Source organism: Notechis scutatus, chromosome Z, assembly GCF_049901735.1.
Source record: "Notechis scutatus isolate UNSWTSFEM ecotype Mainland chromosome Z, rNotScu1.2, whole genome shotgun sequence".
NCBI classification, from domain to species: Eukaryota; Metazoa; Chordata; class Lepidosauria; order Squamata; family Elapidae; genus Notechis; species Notechis scutatus.
Genome location: NC_142025.1, coordinates 64,833,789 through 64,853,346, shown reverse-complemented (window position 1 = coordinate 64,853,346; position 19,558 = coordinate 64,833,789). Strand labels below are relative to the sequence as shown.

General features: G+C 40.5%; 1 protein-coding gene across 2 annotated transcripts in view; it reads right to left on the bottom strand.

Moving 5' to 3' along the window:
• BMPER (BMP binding endothelial regulator) overlaps positions 1 to 19,558 on the bottom strand; it is a 525,475-nt gene that overhangs the window by 394,212 nt on the left and 111,705 nt on the right. The window lies entirely within an intron of this gene.

Genomic DNA, 19,558 nt, shown 5'->3' with positions numbered 1-19,558 from the left:
GTTTGGGGTAGTGCCACCCCATCCAAGACCAAAGGTGGCAATTCTCCCTGAGCCAACAAACCCCAAACCTAGAGCCACTCAGTCTTGCAAAGGTTTAGTTTCAACTCGTTGCTCCCTATCCACCCCCGAACAGCTTTCAGGCACTGCAAGAGGTAGAACACAGCAACACTTAATTAACCACGGGGTGAAACATATAGCTGTGTATCATCAGCATATTGACAATACCTCAGTCCATGTTGGCGGATAATCTCACCCAGTGGCTTCATATAAATGTTGAACAGGAGCAGAAAGAGTACCGAGCCCTGCAGAATCCCGTAAAGCAGTGGGTGAGGGCTAGATCTCTCCCCTTCTATCAACACTGACTGAGAGTGGCCACAGAGGAAGGAAATGAATCAGGCCAGCACAAGGCCTCCCACTCCCATCCCACGAAGGCACTCCAGAAGAATCCCATGGTCAATGGTATCGAAAGCCACCAAGAGGCCAAGTGGAACAAGGATGGATGCAGAACCCCCCATCTTGCTCTCACTAGAGATCATCTAAAAGTGCGACCAATGCCATTTCTGTCCCAAATCCAGGCCTGAATCCTGACTAGTAGGGGCCAAGAGGTTTCATCTAGAAACCTCTGGAGCTGCTGTGCGACCAACTTCTCAACAACCTTCCCCCAAAAGGGAAGATTGGAGACAGGTCAGAAATTATCCAACCTGGTGGAATCCAGTGATGGCTTCTTAAGAAGAGGGCAGAACATAGCCTCCTTAAAGTACTGGGGCATCGTCCCCTCCTGTAGGGAAGCATTAATCACTGCCAGAGCTACCCTCCTGTTACCTCCTGGGAAACTTTCACAAGCCAGGAGGGACATGGGTCTAAAACACAAGTGCTTGCATGCACACTCCCTAGGATCCTGTCCATTTCCTCAGGAGCAACAGGGTCAAACCATTCCTAGATAACAGGGCAACCTGCCTCAGGAGCTTCCACCAGACCAGTAACCACACCGGCATCTAACTGGGAATGAAGTCGAACAATTTTGTCTTCCGGAAAATCCACAAATTCCTCAGAGCATCCCTTCAGGTGGACTTCAATCTCCTCCTTCCTCAAGAGATGGCTCATCTTAAAGAGGGTCGCTGGGTGATTATCTGGAGACACAATTAGTATGGGGAAGTATTTACATTTCACCACATGAATTGCTACTAGGTAGGCCTTAGTAGCAGCTCTTACCCGTGTTTGATCGAGTTCCTCTCCTGTCTTCTGCCAGTGGCGCTCTAGACATCTCCTCATGCATTTCATCCTTCTCTGTATACCATGGGGCACAGAGGCCTACGGGTGAGGAGAAGTCACAAAGGAGCAATCCTATCCAGAGCCTCAGTCACCTTCCTATTCCAAACAGGACTAAGAGCTTGGCTGGACTGCACAGTAGATATGCAGTTATAACCCCCAGCTCCTTCTGGAACCCATCTGGGTCCATTAGTCAATGGGGGCAGACCTCCCTGCTGGGGGGGGTGCAGCTTTTGAGAAACGCATTGCCACCAGATGGTGATCCAACCATGACAAGGGGATCAAGGACAGGTCCATCAATTCCAGGTCAAATAGACACTGCTCCAACAAGAACACCAAATTAGGTGTATGACCACTATTACTAGTTGGACTCTGGATGATCTGGGACGGGCCCATGGAAGTCATGGTTTCCATGAAATCTCAGGCTACCTCTGACCCCAACCCCAGAGAAGGCAGGTTGAAATCCCCCAGAACTATAAACCTGGGGAATTATAGGATTATGCTCCCTCAAGAGGCAGCGGCATGTGCTTTCACAGATAATGCCCAAGACTATTTTATCACAAATAAGTTCATCTTTTAAGGGGCCATAGTCACAGCTTGCCGCTTTTTCCCTTAAGTGTGTAATGAAGCTGTCTATTGTCTCACCTTCTTCTTTGCGGGCAGCTGCCAAATACATGTCTTTCGTAAATAATATTTTTAAGCAGTCTAAAAAATGCTTCCAAAGCATTGAGGATAACTCTGGTGTCGCCTTTCTGCTCATCAGTAAGGGTTAAGTTGTGTTTATAAACATGAAGGCATTCACTGCCCATCAATCTCCTCAATGTGGCAGCTTGTACTGCTGCAGGCTTACTGTTTAAGCCTAAAGAACAGTACTTGAACTCTGCCCTGAACTCTTCCCAGCTGCTGCTGCAGTCTCCACTCACTCTCATGGCCTCAGGCGGACGTTTGCTGCTGGTAGCTGCCATGCTGCTGGGTTTCTTGCTTCAAATGCTTGGTTTTCAAGACGGGACCCACTAATATGCATCAAATGCATCAGGAAAACATGGGTTTGAATACTTCTGACACCATGTTTCAAGAAGTTTAATCAAAATGCAGTTAAAAGCAGGGTGGGATTCTACCGGTTCCCACCGGTTCTATAGTTTGAAGAACTGGCCAACCGCCCCTTCCCCTCCCAGCTACTCACTTCTGGTGAGGCTGAAGATATGTTGCTGGAGCTGCTGGGCTCAAGAATCCTTTTCTCTCCTTCCCCTCCCTCTGCGCCTATCCCATTTGGAAGAGCAGATCTGGTTTAATTCTGCTTCAGCCCAGATTGCTGGAGAAAAGTAGTTTAACATTATTTAATTGACTAATTCATTGGAAATTGCTGTGTTATGGCTTTTCATGGGATGTAGTGCTTATGATGGGCTATAAGCAGATAACACTCAGCCTTAAAATTATGTTATGTAGATAGAAAGGCAATTAGATTTGCTGGGCTTCCTAGGTATGATTTTCAGTAATCAGTCTCGGCTATTTTGCGCAACTAATATCATTAAACCAAATACATCTCTAAATTTAAGACAGCACTAACCCTAGAACATATTAATGGACTAGGAACAGCCATCCTGGATGCATTATTTGGGGAGGGACTTTACTCTTTAAAGCTGGGGCAGTTTATATTACATATTATAGATTAATCCACCAGTAGAAAATAGGTAACATCCATTTGAGGTCAATCCATGCATTTAGTGAGGAGGAGGAGGAGGAGGCAGTATTAAATCAGAGCCTTGGTACAAGGGGCAATGCAATAGAAGTGCCTTGATGGTTCTGTCCAAGCAGAGACACAAGCGTGGTAAGTATGGAATCTTATTAAATCAATTCATACAGAGATACAATGCTCAATAACTTTAAAGTTTGTAATTCTTTCATGTTACTGACGGGAGTAATCAAACGATTGGTCTGATGCTGCCTGGGGAATCCTGGGAATTGAAGTCCACATGCCTTAAAGTTGCTAAGCTTGAAAAACACTCAGAAGTAGAACTTCTTGTGAGCTTGGGTTATTTTCCTGCATTTGGGAATAAGGTAATTATCCTTCTGTGCCTGGTGCAGAGATGCAGCTGAAATCTAGTTAGATGCTAATTGGAAAGTTAAAGCCACAGATACAGATAGTATTTGACTTACAACTATTTGTTTTGTCAGAGTATATTCATGAACTGGAATAGAGCATGGTAACAAGGTCAGCCAATGAGTAGGCATAGCAACTAAGTCAGCCAATGAGGACTGTTTTGGAAACTGAAACTAGAATTAGCCTAGGCTGGAAACTATTATAAGTAGCTTAGGCACGGCACTTTATTAAGCTCTGTACCTCTGCAGCTATGTCAAGCTCTGCAGCTATGTTGAGCGCTGAGTCTGTCTATTGAAAATGAAACTGCGGGTTTCCGGTTTGCTAGCCTTCGGCGGCGGCAGGGATTTGCAACCGTGAGATCCCTGCTGCGTTCGCCGCCAAGGTTCCCCCGATCCATTTGGATCTGGGGATATAGCTGCCCTGTAGAGGCAGCTGAAGATAGGGGATCTGGCAAGGGGTTTGGGGTGCCGCAAACCCCTCCCCAGCCGGCTAAACTCCCTTTTCCCGAGGCGGAGGAATGGCGGTCAGTAATGGCCGCCACGAAGAAAGCTGCAGCCGGGTAAGCAAGTGCAGGAGGGAGAAAGCTGGAGAAAGTGAAAGGTGCTTTTTATAAAGCTGGAGAAAGTGAAAGGTGCAAGACGGGAGAAAGTGATTTGGAACCTTGAAAGCTGTTAAGGATATATTGTTCCTTGTGAGAGCCACAAGCTGCGAATACCCTAAAGGGGAAAGTTTTTTTTTTCTTTGTTATACTCTCCTTCCTAAAGTGACAGCGGGGGAAAAAAATCTTTTTGGCTGTGAGTGGGAAGGGTGAGTGGGAAAAAAATCAGAGCAAAATTTGAAAATAAGGAGAAGATTGCCTAGAATTGCAAAGAGTTTAAAAACTTCCAAAAAATATATTTGAAAAGGATTTGTGATTACTTTAACCTCAGAAAGAAAAAGTGAAGAAGAAGAAGGTATTTAAAAGAAACAGTCTGTTTGGATTGTTTGGTGATTTTGGAACCTTTGGAAATTATTTCTGATTAAATCATCTGGGTGGTTGTTTGGAAAAACTTTTTCTCTACACAATGGCATCACCTGTGGATGGATTGGAACTTATATATCAAAAATATGAAAGAGAAAACAAGGAGGGGAAGATGGACTTGGCACTATTTTTCAATACTTAGAAATGGCGGTTTATATTTATGCAGAGCAGAATGAGGATGATGGGGACAAAGAAGAAGAAGAAGCCATCTTTGATGAAAAAAGGACTTTGATTGGAGATGGGAAAAAGCAAGAGAAAAAGGAAAAGAGGCCTTTAAGATCTGAAAAAACAGCCCAAAAAGAGAAGAATAAGGTGAAAAAGGGACATTATGTTAAGAAACAACAGAAAGGGGGAAAGCAGAATAAAAGGGAGGTGGAGAGACAAGGGGTTAAAGAGGACAAGGAGAAGAAGCAAGGGAGAAAGGAAGGGATGAGAAGCTCTAATGGTGGGGAGCAAGATATTAAGAAGCAAAAGTTTTTCAGAGATAATGGATAGATCTTATTGTTAATGGGATTCTAGAAAGGTACATAAGATTGCATTTTTATATCTGTATTTAGAAGTAATTATAGAAAATTAGAAATAATATGTAGCTTAAAATGTGATAAAATATCTAACATAAATAAGTGAAATTTTTGTTAAGAAAAAGAGAGTACTGTAATGAAATATGATTCAAGATTGTGATGTGGGGGGTAATAAGCATGGAAAGCATAAGTGTTCCCACAAAGGCATGATATTCAATTGAAATGGATAAAATGTTTAAGATATAAATGATTGTTAAAATTAATGATTAGAACATGGTATACTAGCAAAATCTTTTGTGAAATGAGATTTGAAGTAGAAGAAGGAGGAACATTTCAACGAAATATTGAGCTATAATATGTGATGTGGGGGGATAATTATGGAAAATAGGGCTCTCATAAAAGCATGTGATTTAATTGAAAAGTAATGAGTTAAACGTCTAAGATATGAATGAATATCAATACTAATGAATAGATTTGTATTATTTTTGATAATATAGTATAATTTTAGAATGTACCAGACAGAATCCCAATGTATGTTATGTATTTTATATTAAGTACTATAAATATAAGGGAAAAAGATAAAGGCATCATACTCCATATAGTGTACAGGAGAAGTATTTCTTCTTTTTTTTTAAAGAAGAAAAATAAATGATTGGCTGGAATAGAACAGACAAAGAATAATAAATATTAGGATATGAATTGAGAGGAGGAAAAAAAAAATTGAGAAAATTTAAAGGAGAGGAGAAGTTATATAGAAAATTGAAAATGTTAATAAGATATGAAATGGTATGTAAAATGAATATGAAACTGAACTTGTGTCTGTACCAAGAGTTTTAACCCGGGACTAAGCAACTTTCAGAAAAGAGATTTTTTATGCTTTTTTTTATGTTTAGTGTTTATGTGTATTTATGTATTGTTTGTTTTGAAAATAAAACTTGTTTAAAAAAAAAGGATACTATAGTACAAGATTTTGTATATTTGCTGTGGGGCTGCAATAGAGTATTACACAGTTACTTCAAACTATGATACTAAATTCCACGCTCTACTTTGATCACAGAAAATGAATTTAAGTCTCCAGTAAAGGTTCCTGAGTGTCCTGCCTCTTCAACTGACCCATACTTAACACTGGTGACAAGGATGGGATACTAGAAGAGAACTAGGAACTGCACATGGCATCCGATCTGCGGCCATCTTCACAGCAACCTCAACCACAAATGCATCGGCCAAAATTCCAGCAGTTGTCGTGATCTTCCGACGGTAGAGGGCATCACCCCCTGAGTTGAGAACAAAGGCTTATCTAAAACTATGCCCCCCGACCAATCCTTAAATGAGCCCACCCTTACATAACTTTTGGCTCAGCAATGTTTCTTGGTTGCAGAAACTACAGTGAGTGTTCAGCTCCAGCTCGATAAAATAATAAGTACTTTAAATTACTTCATTTCCTGGACTACCAGTGGGTGCCCTGGGTTGACCGCTCGGCAGCCTGATGCAGCAGCAGGGTTCTCCCTGCCAAGCCTCAGCAAAAGCACTGGTCAATGTAATCCTACCAATAGTTTGAACTTTACGTCTTTTGACGCAAACAATCACCTGGTCTTACAGTCAAAACAGGTGGCCCTCATCATTAATCCCATTAACAGCAACTTACCTCACTGGAGGGTTCAACACAGCTGGCGAGGGGCCATATATTACAGTTATTGGGGCTAAAATCTGATGATTTGAAGAAGGTTAAATTTTTACCCTCTCCTGAACACTGCACTAGAGTGCTACTCAGTTTTGACAACTCTAACACCCCAAAACTATTTTTCAGAAGAGGATCCCTGTTGAGATCCTTTGACATTCTGCCAAGAAGAGTCTTCAAAGATATGTCAATTAAGCCACTCTTGAGTAATTGACAATTTGTGAGTGGCAGGAGGTTTATTGCCCCCAAAAGATCATCAGCAGCACATATTAATGTGCCAACCTTGAATGCCATCTTGGATACTACATCACGTACTAATTATACACCTATTCCTGCAAAACCTCCAGTTGGCGTCCTCTCAGATGGTAGCCTGACTGTTCCTCCTACAACTGGTCAAATCAACCCCCTGCAGTGAGTAACATCTTACCAGGAAGCTTCCCATGACTTGATCAGCTGGGAAGAAATGGCCCCAAAGGAAGCGACACCAGCCCAGGGCACCCATGGTTCCTTAGTAAATAAGCCCCAGATCAGTGCCTCTGGGATTCCATCTATTTATGAGAATGACTTATGTCAAGACAATTTCTGGAACCAGGAGGAGACACAGCTCTTCGACTCCTTTTGTGTGCTTCCACATCCAGAAAGGGCCCAAATCATAAACCATCTGGATGCAGTTAAATCCAAGCTCTGGAGTCTTTCACTACCTGATAAGGATTCCCTTGGACTCCACGGAGTCTATACTGATTTACCAACGGAAGCTCCTTTGGCGCTCTCTCCAGAATGTCTAATTCATGAATTTGAAGATCCAGGGCTACTTCAAACTCCGTCTGTTGAGGCTGCTGAATACTTGCCAGCTAAGCAACCAATTAATGCCACAAGTACGAACTGGAGTGTGCTTCAAGCCCTACAGCCCCATGAACAAGACTCGCCTCCCCTCCCTCCTTCCCTGCCTTTGCCTCCTGTATCGTTCCAATTTTAGTATATGTGCTGCCGAAGCGAGCACATCCTGCCTTTGCCTCCTAAGAGGATGACCCTGCCACTTCACAATGGGTGTATCTTTTCGGATCCGAAGGGCACTCTGGGAAAAATTAATCACACAGAATAACTATTAAATCTGGCAAAAAAAAAAAAAACCTGCACACTTAAGTGCCTTTCGTGGAACATGGCAGGTTGAAGGAGAAGGTGTGGTACCACAGAATTTGCCAACTATATTCACTCATTTGATGTGATCCTGCTTCAGGAAACCTGAAGTGATAAGATATCCCTTACAGGGTTTACGGTCATTTCCTTGGCCTCCACCAGACAATCGACGACAGGAAGGCCTAAGGGTGGTCTAGCTTGCTTGGTCTCTACTGCTTTGAAAGTGGAGACAGTGGAGCTGACCCCCTGTGGCTCTTTAGCTATGGCACTCCTAATTAAGAGAGGACACAGCAAACTGTTAGTGTTCAACGTTTATCTTCCCCCAACGATGAGGCAAGCTGATACTAAGGCTCAATGTGGCATTCTGGAGAATTACATTACTTGTATGGAAACTAAATTCCCAGCGCTGTACATCTTTATAGGGGGTGACTTTAATGCCTGATTGGGAGTCCAGGTTCCCCCATCGATTGAGGCACTCTACTCCCAAGAAACCCTCCAGGCCATAGGACACCTGATTTCAGCCAGACATTCTAAGGATGAATTAACAAATTTTGCTGGCATTCAGTTAGCCCTTTTAGCAGCCCAACACAATAAGATAATTCTTAATGGGAGTACCCTAGGTGATCTAGCTGGTGAGTTTACTTTTAGTTCCTCACGTGGAAGTAGTGTTATTGATTTTGTGCTGGTATCCCAGCTTCTTAGAAAGGCAGTCCATGTTTTTTATGTGGACTGCCTTATGGAGAGTGACCACTACCCCATAGTTACAATCATTGGGCTTTCCTCAAATATAAATCTCCCTGGGGTCCCCAGATATTAGATCCCTATGTGGCCTCATATACAAGGAGGATCAAATGGTCTTCTAATACTGAAAGTTCCACTCCTTTTTATCATCTCTGGAGTGTCTCAGCCTATACAATCAGGCCCTAACAAGTAGTGGCCCAGGGACAATCTCGGCCTTTGAATCACTAATTAATAGTGTTCAAAGGGAGCTAGGAGCCGTCCATAGGCCGAGTGGTCCATATCATTCAAGAAGTAATTCTTGGTTTGACAAAGAGTGTCTGATACTCAGGAACCAGATTAATCGGGTTACCTGCTTTATCGTAATCGAGGGTATAAATGTCCACCAGAGGACTACTATCGCTTGAAGCAGGAGTATAAAGGACTAATTGCTAAGAAAAAGAAAGCTAAAGAGAGAAGTAGGATCTACTTCTCTCCATCCAGCAGAAGAACACTCAATTATTTTGGCAAATTGTTACCAGCTCCTTGCCGGGTCATCAAGAACTCCCTCTCTGCTGTATTTCCAACAGAGATTGGGAAAACCATTTCTTGGCAATTTTCCAGGTGTCAACAAGATCGATTGTGCTTGGGCCACAGCTGCCTCATGCAGTTCCTGACTGGCAGCCCATGACTCATGCTGAGATTACCTAGCTTATCTCCAAACTCAAGTAAGGCAAAGCCCTTGGCCCTGATGCTATACCCCCTGATCTGCTAAAATCCTATCCCGAGTGGTAGATTCCTCTCTTAGCAAGACTCTTCATGCATATCAATACCTCTGGCAGGATCCCTACCTCCTGGAGCTTAGCAATTATTGTTCCAGTTTTTAAATGAGGAAATAGGAACAATCCAGCTGCCTATCACCCCATAAGCCTGCTCTCCATCATTGGGAAACTGTATGCTAAATATCTCCAACATAGACTCCTCACTTGGGTTGAGGAGTCCAATATTATTGGTGCTGAACAGATTGGGTTTAAAGCGGGCTGTGCCACACTGGACCACTGCTTTGTCTTAGCACACCTGGTTGATAAATATACTACCATACCAGGTGGAAAACTTTTTACTGCTTTTATTGACCTAAAGTCAGTGTTTGACTCAGTCCCTAGTGGACTGTTGTGGTCAAAACTGCTCAAAAGTTCTATCAATAGACGTCTTCTGTTCCTAATTAGATCCTTGTACAACCAGACCTCTAGTCAGGTCAGGTGTGGTCTGCAGGGAGAACTTTCAAATCCTATCCCGATTAAGAATGGAGTAAGGCAGGGTTGTGTTCTGGCTCCTCTTTTGTTTAATTTATTCTTATCTGACTTGGCCTTTCACATTGGACGTATTGAGTCCCACGCCCCAAAGTTGTCAACTATAAAGATCCCGCTTCTCCTTTATGCTGACGATGCGGCCCTCCTTTCATTGTCAAGGCCAGGTCTGAAAAGATTACTTTCTGCATACTGTGCTGACAACCACTTGTCTATTAATTATGACAAATCCAAAGTATTGGTGTTCTCTAGAGCCCAGAAATTGTATAACTGGGCTATCAATGGTAATGCTGTTAAGCAGGTTTTCCATTTTAAGTATTTAGGTATTCAATTTCAGAACACTGGTGCTTGGACTAGACATCGAACCCAGGTGCTGAAGTCGGCCTCCTGTAGTCACCAGCAGATTTTAAGATTTTTTTATACCCAAGGAGGCCAGTTTATTCCTTCTGCTCTGCGTATTTACAAAGCCAAAACTTTGGCTCAAACTCTTTACGGAATTCCCATATGGATACGGGGCTTCAAGGATTGTATTGAAAGAACCCAGGCTGTCTTTTTTAGAAAACTTCTGGGTCTTCCTCCTTGTGTTGGTTTTGCTCCGATGCACCTGGAACTGGGCACTCGATCAGTCGAATGTATGACGTTTAAATTGTGGTTTCGGGTGCTCTTTCTAGCAGTTCCTGGTAGTTTCCTCTCTCTCCCTGGTGTTTGCTGACTCTCATATTTCTCGTTGGGAGAAGTAGCTGATAAAAAAATTATACCTGCTAGGTTTTACGGGGGATGCCCTGGGGGGTTATTATGGCCTTAAGGACGTCCAATTTAGGGTAGTCCAGTGGCTTGTGGACATTGACTTGCAATATCTATGAGCCAGAGCTAACAAAACTTGCTCCCCTCTGATCTTCAGCCAATTTAATAATTATGGACTGAGGATGGCTTCCTATTTTTACACTCTAACCATTCCCAAGTATAGAAGAGCTTTCTCCCTAGCTTGCTTTAACGTTTTGCCCTCAGCACTACTGGATGGGTGATTTAAGAGGCTCCCGATTAACGAGCGGCTATGCCCCTGTGACAGAGCTGAGGTTGAAACTGTGGAACATGTCGTTTTATATTGCCCTATGTATAACACAAGCAGATCTAAGTTACTGTCTCTCCTTGAAACAGACCCTTCTAGACCCAATGTTAGTAATTTGTTCTTATATTGTCTAGGAGATGGCTCCTCATATATCACTTCTTTGGTTTCCAATTTTTTTAAAAGAGCTGTAACCATCAAAAGAGAACACTGTAATTCCCCTTAGTCAAGTTTTTGGTGACCAATTGTTCATGATTAATTTTCCCATGTTCTTCTTTTGTTGTACTTGTGTTTTGGTCTGTGACCACAAATAAAGTATTATTATTATTATTAATTCCTTAACTATACACTGGTTCCACTCATATCCTGATTGCTTCAAGCCATAAAGACTCTTTTTTAATCTCCAGCAATCAGTTGTATTATCATTTTTGAAAACTAAAGGTTTCTTTAAATATATAGTGTGTGCAACGGTGCATGCAGATATGCCGTTTCTACATCTAAATGATTTATAATGTATTTCTCCTTAGTTGCCCACACTAATGTTGCTCGTAATGTAGTAGCCTTCAGACTAGGTGCAAGCACCTCATCGTAGTTGTTTGCTGTCTGATTGAACCCTTGTGCTACTAACCTGGCTTTATGGGTAACAGTCCCATCCACACCTGTTTTAAGTTTATAAATCCATTTACACCCTATGGCATGTTTACCTGGTGGTAACCTGACATTTTCATATACATCCAACCTTTGTAAGGATTTCAGTTCCTTATCCATTGCTTCCTGCCAAGCAGCCTGATCCTTAGCAGGATACAGTTTCAGTTCATTATAGTTACCAGGAACTGTATTCACTTGGCATACAACACTTGCCTGATATCTATCAGGTGGTCATGTTACTTGGGTTAAACGTCTAGGTAATACAGGGTTTACTGGTGGACTCACCTGTGCCACCTGCTCCTGTTCTCCTACTTCCTCCTGTTCTTCCTCTTTAATGGCTATTCATGGCTTACTAATTTCATCTTTAGGGACTACTTGGGTGTCAATAATAACATCATTGCTGGATTCTTGTTCCAGTTTATTCCACCCAGTGTGCTCAATAAATTTTGCACTAGCACTACAGTAAACATGAGCTGTGCCTGGATCCCAGAATCTAAACGATCTATGATTGGCTTCATAACATATAAAAAATAATTTCTTAGCTCTATGTTGCCCTTTCAGTCTTACTTGTGAGGGAATATGCACCCATGCTGGAGCTCCAAATCTGTGTAGGTAACTTAAATTTGGTTTTCTGCCATGCCAACGAGTGAATTGCAATTCTCCAGTTGTTGTGTTAACTACATTGTTTAAAACATGTTTACTGCACATTATGGCTTCACCTCACAGTGTTTCAGGCAAACCTGAATCAGATAACATAGTGCGAGCCATAGCTTGTAACGTTTGCCCTCTTCATTCTACAAATGAATTATGTTGTGGTCTGTAAGGTGCAGAACGTTTATGCTCGACACCAGCCAATGTTAGCATTGTTTGGAATCTTTTGTTAATAAATTCAGTCCCATTATCAGTAACTAAAGTAATTACTTTACTCCTCATTTTTCTCTCAGCAAATATTAGCCAGTTAAAGAAATGTTGGAATGTTTCTGTTTTGTTTTTCATGAGATAGCAGAAACCATACTGTGAGTAATGGTCCATTATACTCAAAACATAGCAGGCACCTCCCAAACTGGGTTTCTTAGGACCAATTATGTCAGCAAACACAACCTCTAAAGGTTCTTTGGTCTTAAACCCATTTAGTCTGTTTGCAGGAGTAATCTTGCTTTACTCCTGACTATAGGCATTACAGTTTAAATACTTGCTACAGGGTTTTAATTTTACCCCCTGACAATTCAACAGTTTGCTTCAGCATTTTGAAATTAATGTGCCCTAGATGTCTATGCAGTAAATGTATACATTCATCATGTGGCTTAACATTATTATAAACTGTGTTAGCCATCTGCAACTGGTCATCATGTATCACATATAAATCATTTTCTAAAGTAGCAGTAACACTTTTACCCTCTTTCTCTATTATACAGTTATCTCCCCTAAAGGTTACTACATAACCAAGATTAACTAAAGCCCTTACTGAGAACAAATTAAATTTCAGTTTAGGTACATATAACATAGTTAAATGCTCGTTTATACATGAACAATATGCAGTACCTTCACCAGACACTTTCATCTTCCATTCATTTGCCAATGATACATGTTGCTTACTCATAGACATCTTTACAAGCCTCTCTCTATTTCTAGTAATGCACTGTGATGCTCCACTATCAACAACCCACAAATCATGGTTTACAGTTGAATTGCTAGACATAGCTAAACTAACATTCTTCTTACCCTTCTGGTGATTACCAGTATTCTGTCATTTTCCCTTCTTACAGAATCTAGCTATATGTCCCCTAGCCCCACAAGAAAAACATTTCCTAACAGTATAGGCAGTTGAACACAAATCCTCTTCTTGTGGTTGTTCCTTTCTCAGTTGGTCTCTATCCTGCCTTCGTCTTGCCTCTTCTAACAATTGTCCGGTTACGTCAGTCAATGTCAGTTTATCTCTGATATGTAATCATCATAACTTTCATCCAATGAGGAAAGAATGATGTAAACTTGATGCAGCTCTGAAAATATCAGTTCCTTGTCATGTAACTCTTGAAAAGTTCTTTTCATGAAGTTCAAATGAGTTAACATATCTCCACCTTTCAGAAGACGTGCTCTAAACAGTTTACGTGTAAGATGTATGTGTGCACCTACACTGTTACGAACATAAATCCTCTTCAAATTCTCCCAACACCTAGCAGCAGACTCTTCTCCATGAATATGGACTAGCTGCTGGTCACTCAGTGTTAGTCCAATTATACAAAGAGCTCGTTCGTTGTTCCGTTTAAAGTCAGCTAACTTCTTGGCATCGTCCTCATTATATGGATCCCAAGCATTTACACCCAGTGGATCTTGAACTGTATTCTATAACCCTTCTCTACGCAGAAGTAGACTGCACTTTATATACCAAGAAAGATAGTTTGTTCCATCCAACCGGGTTATCAGTGATAGACTTGTTGAAGTGTCTTGTGCCATCTTTACCAGGATAGTAACCCACAATTAAACAATAAACAGCTGTCTGTATACAGTTCTGGTATTCACACCAACTCTCAGTTATCTGAGTCTGGTATGGCTTGGGCCCATAACCAGTGTTGAGGTAATTCTCCGTTAGGAGAATGAGCACACACAGGGAGACGTAGTGAGAGTTGTGAAGAATAACACACAAACAGCACACAGCTACACTGTATAGTAAAATGTAGGTTTTACTTTGAGTAAACGGTTAAGCAAAGTCCAAACACAGTCCAAGTCATTCATGGTTAAAGCAGTCATTTTTCAGTCCAGGGATAATCCAAATAACAAAGTCCAGTATCAAAAGCAGTTCAGTACCAGACTCGCATCAATCCAAGACTAACGATGATCAGCAACAATCAATAGGGAAATGCAGGAACGGCAACACTCTCAGCAACAACAGAACAGGACTAAACAACCCAGGTTTCTGGCTCCATCTTATGGCCATTTGAGGAACCACACCCAATTACAATTTTAACATTCTCTTAAAGAGACAGTATTAAAATGTCTATTCTGGTTTATATATTTCCAACCCAAATGTTAGGTGACTTACATTCCTAACAACTTGCATATCCAAATATTTGTAAAATGGGGAATATTACTAGATATAAAGATATTTTAAATGAAAAGGGTGAGCTCAAAACAAAACAAAAGCTAAATGAACAAGCACTAGATATAGAATGGTATTCATATTTGCAGACACAAACAAGGTATGAAAAAGATATTAAAGATGAAGGGATTGATAAAGAGTTGATGGAATTAGATAAAATATTAATAGGAACATTGATTAAAAGAATATATTGTTATTTATTGGGTGTCAAAATGGAAGAAGAACAGGTTAAAGAAATGATGATTGCATGGGCAAAAAACTTTGGATATGTTATAGAATTGGAAAAATAGAGCAATTAGAGAATATAAGCAAAGTTATAATGTGTGATATGTATATGGGAATATATACGAGAACATTGATGTATTGTATTGTTAGATTTTATAAGAAGAATGTCACTTATAATGTTCAAATAATTGAAATATGTACCTAAGTCGATGCACGATTGAAATGGAATAGTTTGTCGTATATAAAAAAAACAATAAAAAATTTAATTAAAAAAAAAAGATAATGGACCCCAATTCATGGCAAATCAATTTGAAGGATTCCTAATGGAACAGGGAATCCTCCATGCCCTGTCCGCATCCAGAAAACCGAGCACCAATGGTCAAATGGAGAAGATGGTGAGATCAGCTAAGGAAACCTTAGCTAGAATAGGCCCAGTGGATTGGCAAGCGAAATTAGACAAAATGCTACTGGTGTAACACATCACCCCTAGTACCACCACACATAGACAAATTAGACAAAATGCTACTGGTACAGCACATCACCCCTAGTACCACCACACATAGAAATCCGCCAAAGTTATTAATGTGCTGAAAATTAAGGTCTACACTGGATAGATTATATCCAGATTATAACACAGACACACCCATGGACTTCACCAGCAAGTGCCGGTCTTTAAGTGTAGGGCAATTAGTATATGCCCACAACTACATGGGAAGCGCAACCTTGGTCCCGGCAAAAATAATACAAATTACTGGTCCCCGATCTTACCAAATAGAATTAAAGGATGGTAAAATCTGGAGTAGATACATAGACCAACTAAGGGGATGGTTGAGCAATCCCTGACCAGGACAAGCCAACACGGAATCAGGAGCCTGACAGGGAAACATAGAATCATCCCTGACAATAATAAACAACAATCACACACACACCAACCAAACCTAACCTCAAACCCGAAGAGTCATTGCAATAACTTATCTGGAGAAGCTGGAGTCCCGCGGAGAACTTCTGTAGCCTCTGGCCTGGCAGAGCTGGCCCCACCTAGAACCGCCTTTGAGGCATTTCCAGGGGCAGGCTCCGGAGTGGCAGCAAACCTGACTGGCCAGGCTGCCGAAACAACTGAACTGTGCAGGTCAAGTCGCTCCCATCGTAGTCCCACCTACTTGCGTGACTATGTACTGAATACTCAATCTGACTGGATGTCACCCATCCAAGAGGGAAGGGGTATTGAATATTCAGTAGGGAGTGGATTCTGATGTAAAAATCCACTCATTGGAGCAATTTCCCCAGTGGGAAACTGAAGCACTGTCAATGGCTGAACCATCAAACAGCTCCTGGCTTAAAAGCAGGGAACTGTTAGTGGCTCTGCTGCTTCTATTTGGAATCTACAATAAAGGTTACTTTTATTGTTCCTGACTGTCCTGCCTCTTCAATCGACCCATACTTAACAATATGGATCTGAATCTGAGTTTTCTATGCAACTGAAAATTAAATTAAGTTGGGTAGGAAAGGCGGGAAAAGACATGTTCTTAAGCTGTTGTCAGATACTTTGGTAAATTCTTAGAGAAAAGTTGAGAACTGAAGTTTTACAAATCCTGCCTAACTAATTGAATTAAATAACTGGATAGACTCTTAATACTATGTTTCTCTGATTGTAATGATATCTGCCCTGAACTCATATTAAGAACAATAGAAAGCTTACATCGTGATCATAAACATACCTTATTTATCTCTAATCCACTAATAACAAGTATTTATTAAGAAAGCAAATATATGTTGTTGCAGTTGGAGTCAGACCCAAATTAAAATGACATATCTCCATCCAACTAAATAATGAATGGCTGCCAAATCCATTCCTATAACAATCTATGATCCCATATGTTTTTATTAAATATACTGAATAAATACTGAAGGCAGAGAAATAGCATGTTTGTCTTAACTCTATAACTAGAAATATTTTAACAATTATGGTTTAATTCTTTAATTACAAAGAAACTGATTAAGTTAGCATTCATGTCAATAGATTAAGTTAAATCCAGATAGATACTGTTCTCATTGGAAGCCAAAATTAGATGATAATGTCTGTCTTTTCACACTCATTTTAAAGTTTAAAATTTAAAGGGCTCCAAATGCATCAAGTGAGATTCTTCAGTCACTAACTGAAGATCTGAGGATCTTGAAATGGTGACTATGATTGAAAATTATTCCCTGACTTCTCAGATGTGTTTGGGCTAGTAGTAGTTGCTCCATTCCAGAAAACAATTCAGTCTCCACATATTTAAGCAACTTTCTGTCAGGTTTCCAAGTAACACCCCCAACCAAGTAAGACTCCGCAGGCATTTCCTCAAAGTTCCATTTTATTAGAGATGTCATATTGGCACATCTGGGAAAACCCAAATCTGAAAGACCTCCAGGTTTTCCCCACCCAAAAGAAAGTCAAAGTCCCTTCCCCTGCACCCACATGTCCATTACATGGTCCAATCAATCCACAGTCTCAACTGGAAATGACTCCCAGTCACGCCTCTCCAGGTTGAACATCCTTGACTCCCAGAGAAAATAATGTTATCTATATATAAAAGCGAAATACCACTCACGCATCATCACAAATCTCCAGAACCGTAAAGCCTACAAACTTGAAATTTGGCACTTACTGCCAACTTGGCTCCTAGGTGCTCACTAAGAAAGGATTTTTTGAAATGATCATCAGAGCATTCGTATTTTATATATTATTATTAACATGCTCTGATGCTAAGGAGTTCTACTCCCCCTCCCCACCTGCAAAACACAAGCAGAGGAGAGGAGTTTTAGTTTCAGTTTTAGTTTCACAGCATCAAGCAGCTTTAGGACAGAACAGTTGAGCTAAGCCGCACTCAGGCTCCTTGCTGTCTCCTTGCTCACATAGCAAATACTGCTTCAGTTTCCAAACAGCCCTCAACTCTCTCACACTCTGACAGGATGCTAGCCAGCTGAATACTAATGGATGCTGGTATGCAGAGGCAGAATTTTTTTCTCCTTATTTTCCTCCCCAAAAACTAAGCCCAATCACATAGTTTCATAGCGAAGCACGGGTATCCAGCTAGTTGTGGCTATATATCTCATTCCAACTCCATCCAACCCCCCTCCCATTTCCCACAGCATGACCATCCATTAAGTGTGACAGCCTTGAAAATCCAAAGTACTGCAGTAAATACCACACACATATTCCACTGAGTGACCAAGTAAGAAGTGACAAGGATCCCATGGGCAAATCAAATGAGAAAATAATTTTTGAATGCAAATTTAGAAAAGTACTTTTTCATTTGTTTTAAAGCCAGTTTTTAATATAAACCTGTCGATTCTGCTGCTTTCACAGTATGCTTTTATAAAACTGAAGCCTCCATGTCAAATAGAGGTATAAAGATGAAGTGATGTCATCCAGTGATTTTGAAAGAAATACTGTGGGTTCTGCTATCCTATTTCTGATGTCTTTTTTTCCCCATTATATTGTGATTGTTTTTCATTTGATTTGGAGTTCACAAAACAATTTTTATCCTCTGTTCTTCATTTTTCAAGACTTATTTATACATAGAGTACACTGTCACAGTTTGAAGAAATTTATGAAGGGTTTACATATTTAGATGCAAATGCTATCAATAAGCATATCAGACCAGGAGACAGAAGGGCATCAAAAATTTAGCCTTACAGGAAAGTCAAATGACTTTGTTGGTCCTTCACCTTCAATGTTAATTAATTAAAATGTTAATGTTTGTGGAAAATATTATAGTACTTTTTAAAATTTCCCACATATTTATCAACTAGCTCAATATTCGTGCTTCACTTCTAAACTATGTGGTTGGACTTAGCTTTTGGGGAGGAAAATAAGGGGAGGGAATCTGCCTCTGCATACCAGCATCCATCGGTTTTCATCTGGCTAGCATCCTGTCAGTGTGTGAGAGAATTGAATGCTGTTTGGAAACTAAAACAATATTTGCTGTGTGAGCAAGAAGGAGACAGCAAGGAGCCTGGGTGTGGCTCAACTATTCTGTACTAAAGCTGCTTGGTGCTGTGAAACTAAAACTGAAACTCCTCTCCTCTGCTTGTGTTTTGCATTTGGAACAGATTTCTTTTCAGATGTGGAGGGGGAGTAGAACTCCTTAGCACCAGAGCATGTTAATAATAATATACGAAATACTAACATTCCAATGATCATTTCAAAAAATACTTTCTTAGTGAGCACCTAGAAGCCAAAAAGAACACACATGCCAAATTTCAAGTCTGTAGGCTTTACAGTTCTGGAGATTTTGTGATGATGCGTGAGTGGTATTTCACTTTTATTTATATAGATAATATATTCCTAATAATGTCTAGTTATTAACAATTACTTGCCATACCACACCTTATTATCCCATTTTTTTTCAAAAACTTCTTTCACCTTTTACATAAAAACTGTTCGCTGAACATAATATTTTAGAATTAATGTCATTTGGGTTCCTGAAGAACACAGAAGAAAAAATGCATCTGGAAAAAAAACAGATTATCTTGCTGATGAAATGACCAGGCACATGCTTTTAAGTAGACATTATAACATCTATCAAATCTGCACATCCTCTCTATATTATCATGCTAATAATGATGAGGACAAAAACAGCTTGCTATAGTTTTAAAGTCAATGATACCTTTAGTAAAATATCTTTTTATACCTGGTATAATTAGATCAGCCTAAAGGGCAACAGTATATGCCTGGCTTCTTTTTCATTAGAAGAATACAGCACTCTTTTCCAATAGACACTTGCTG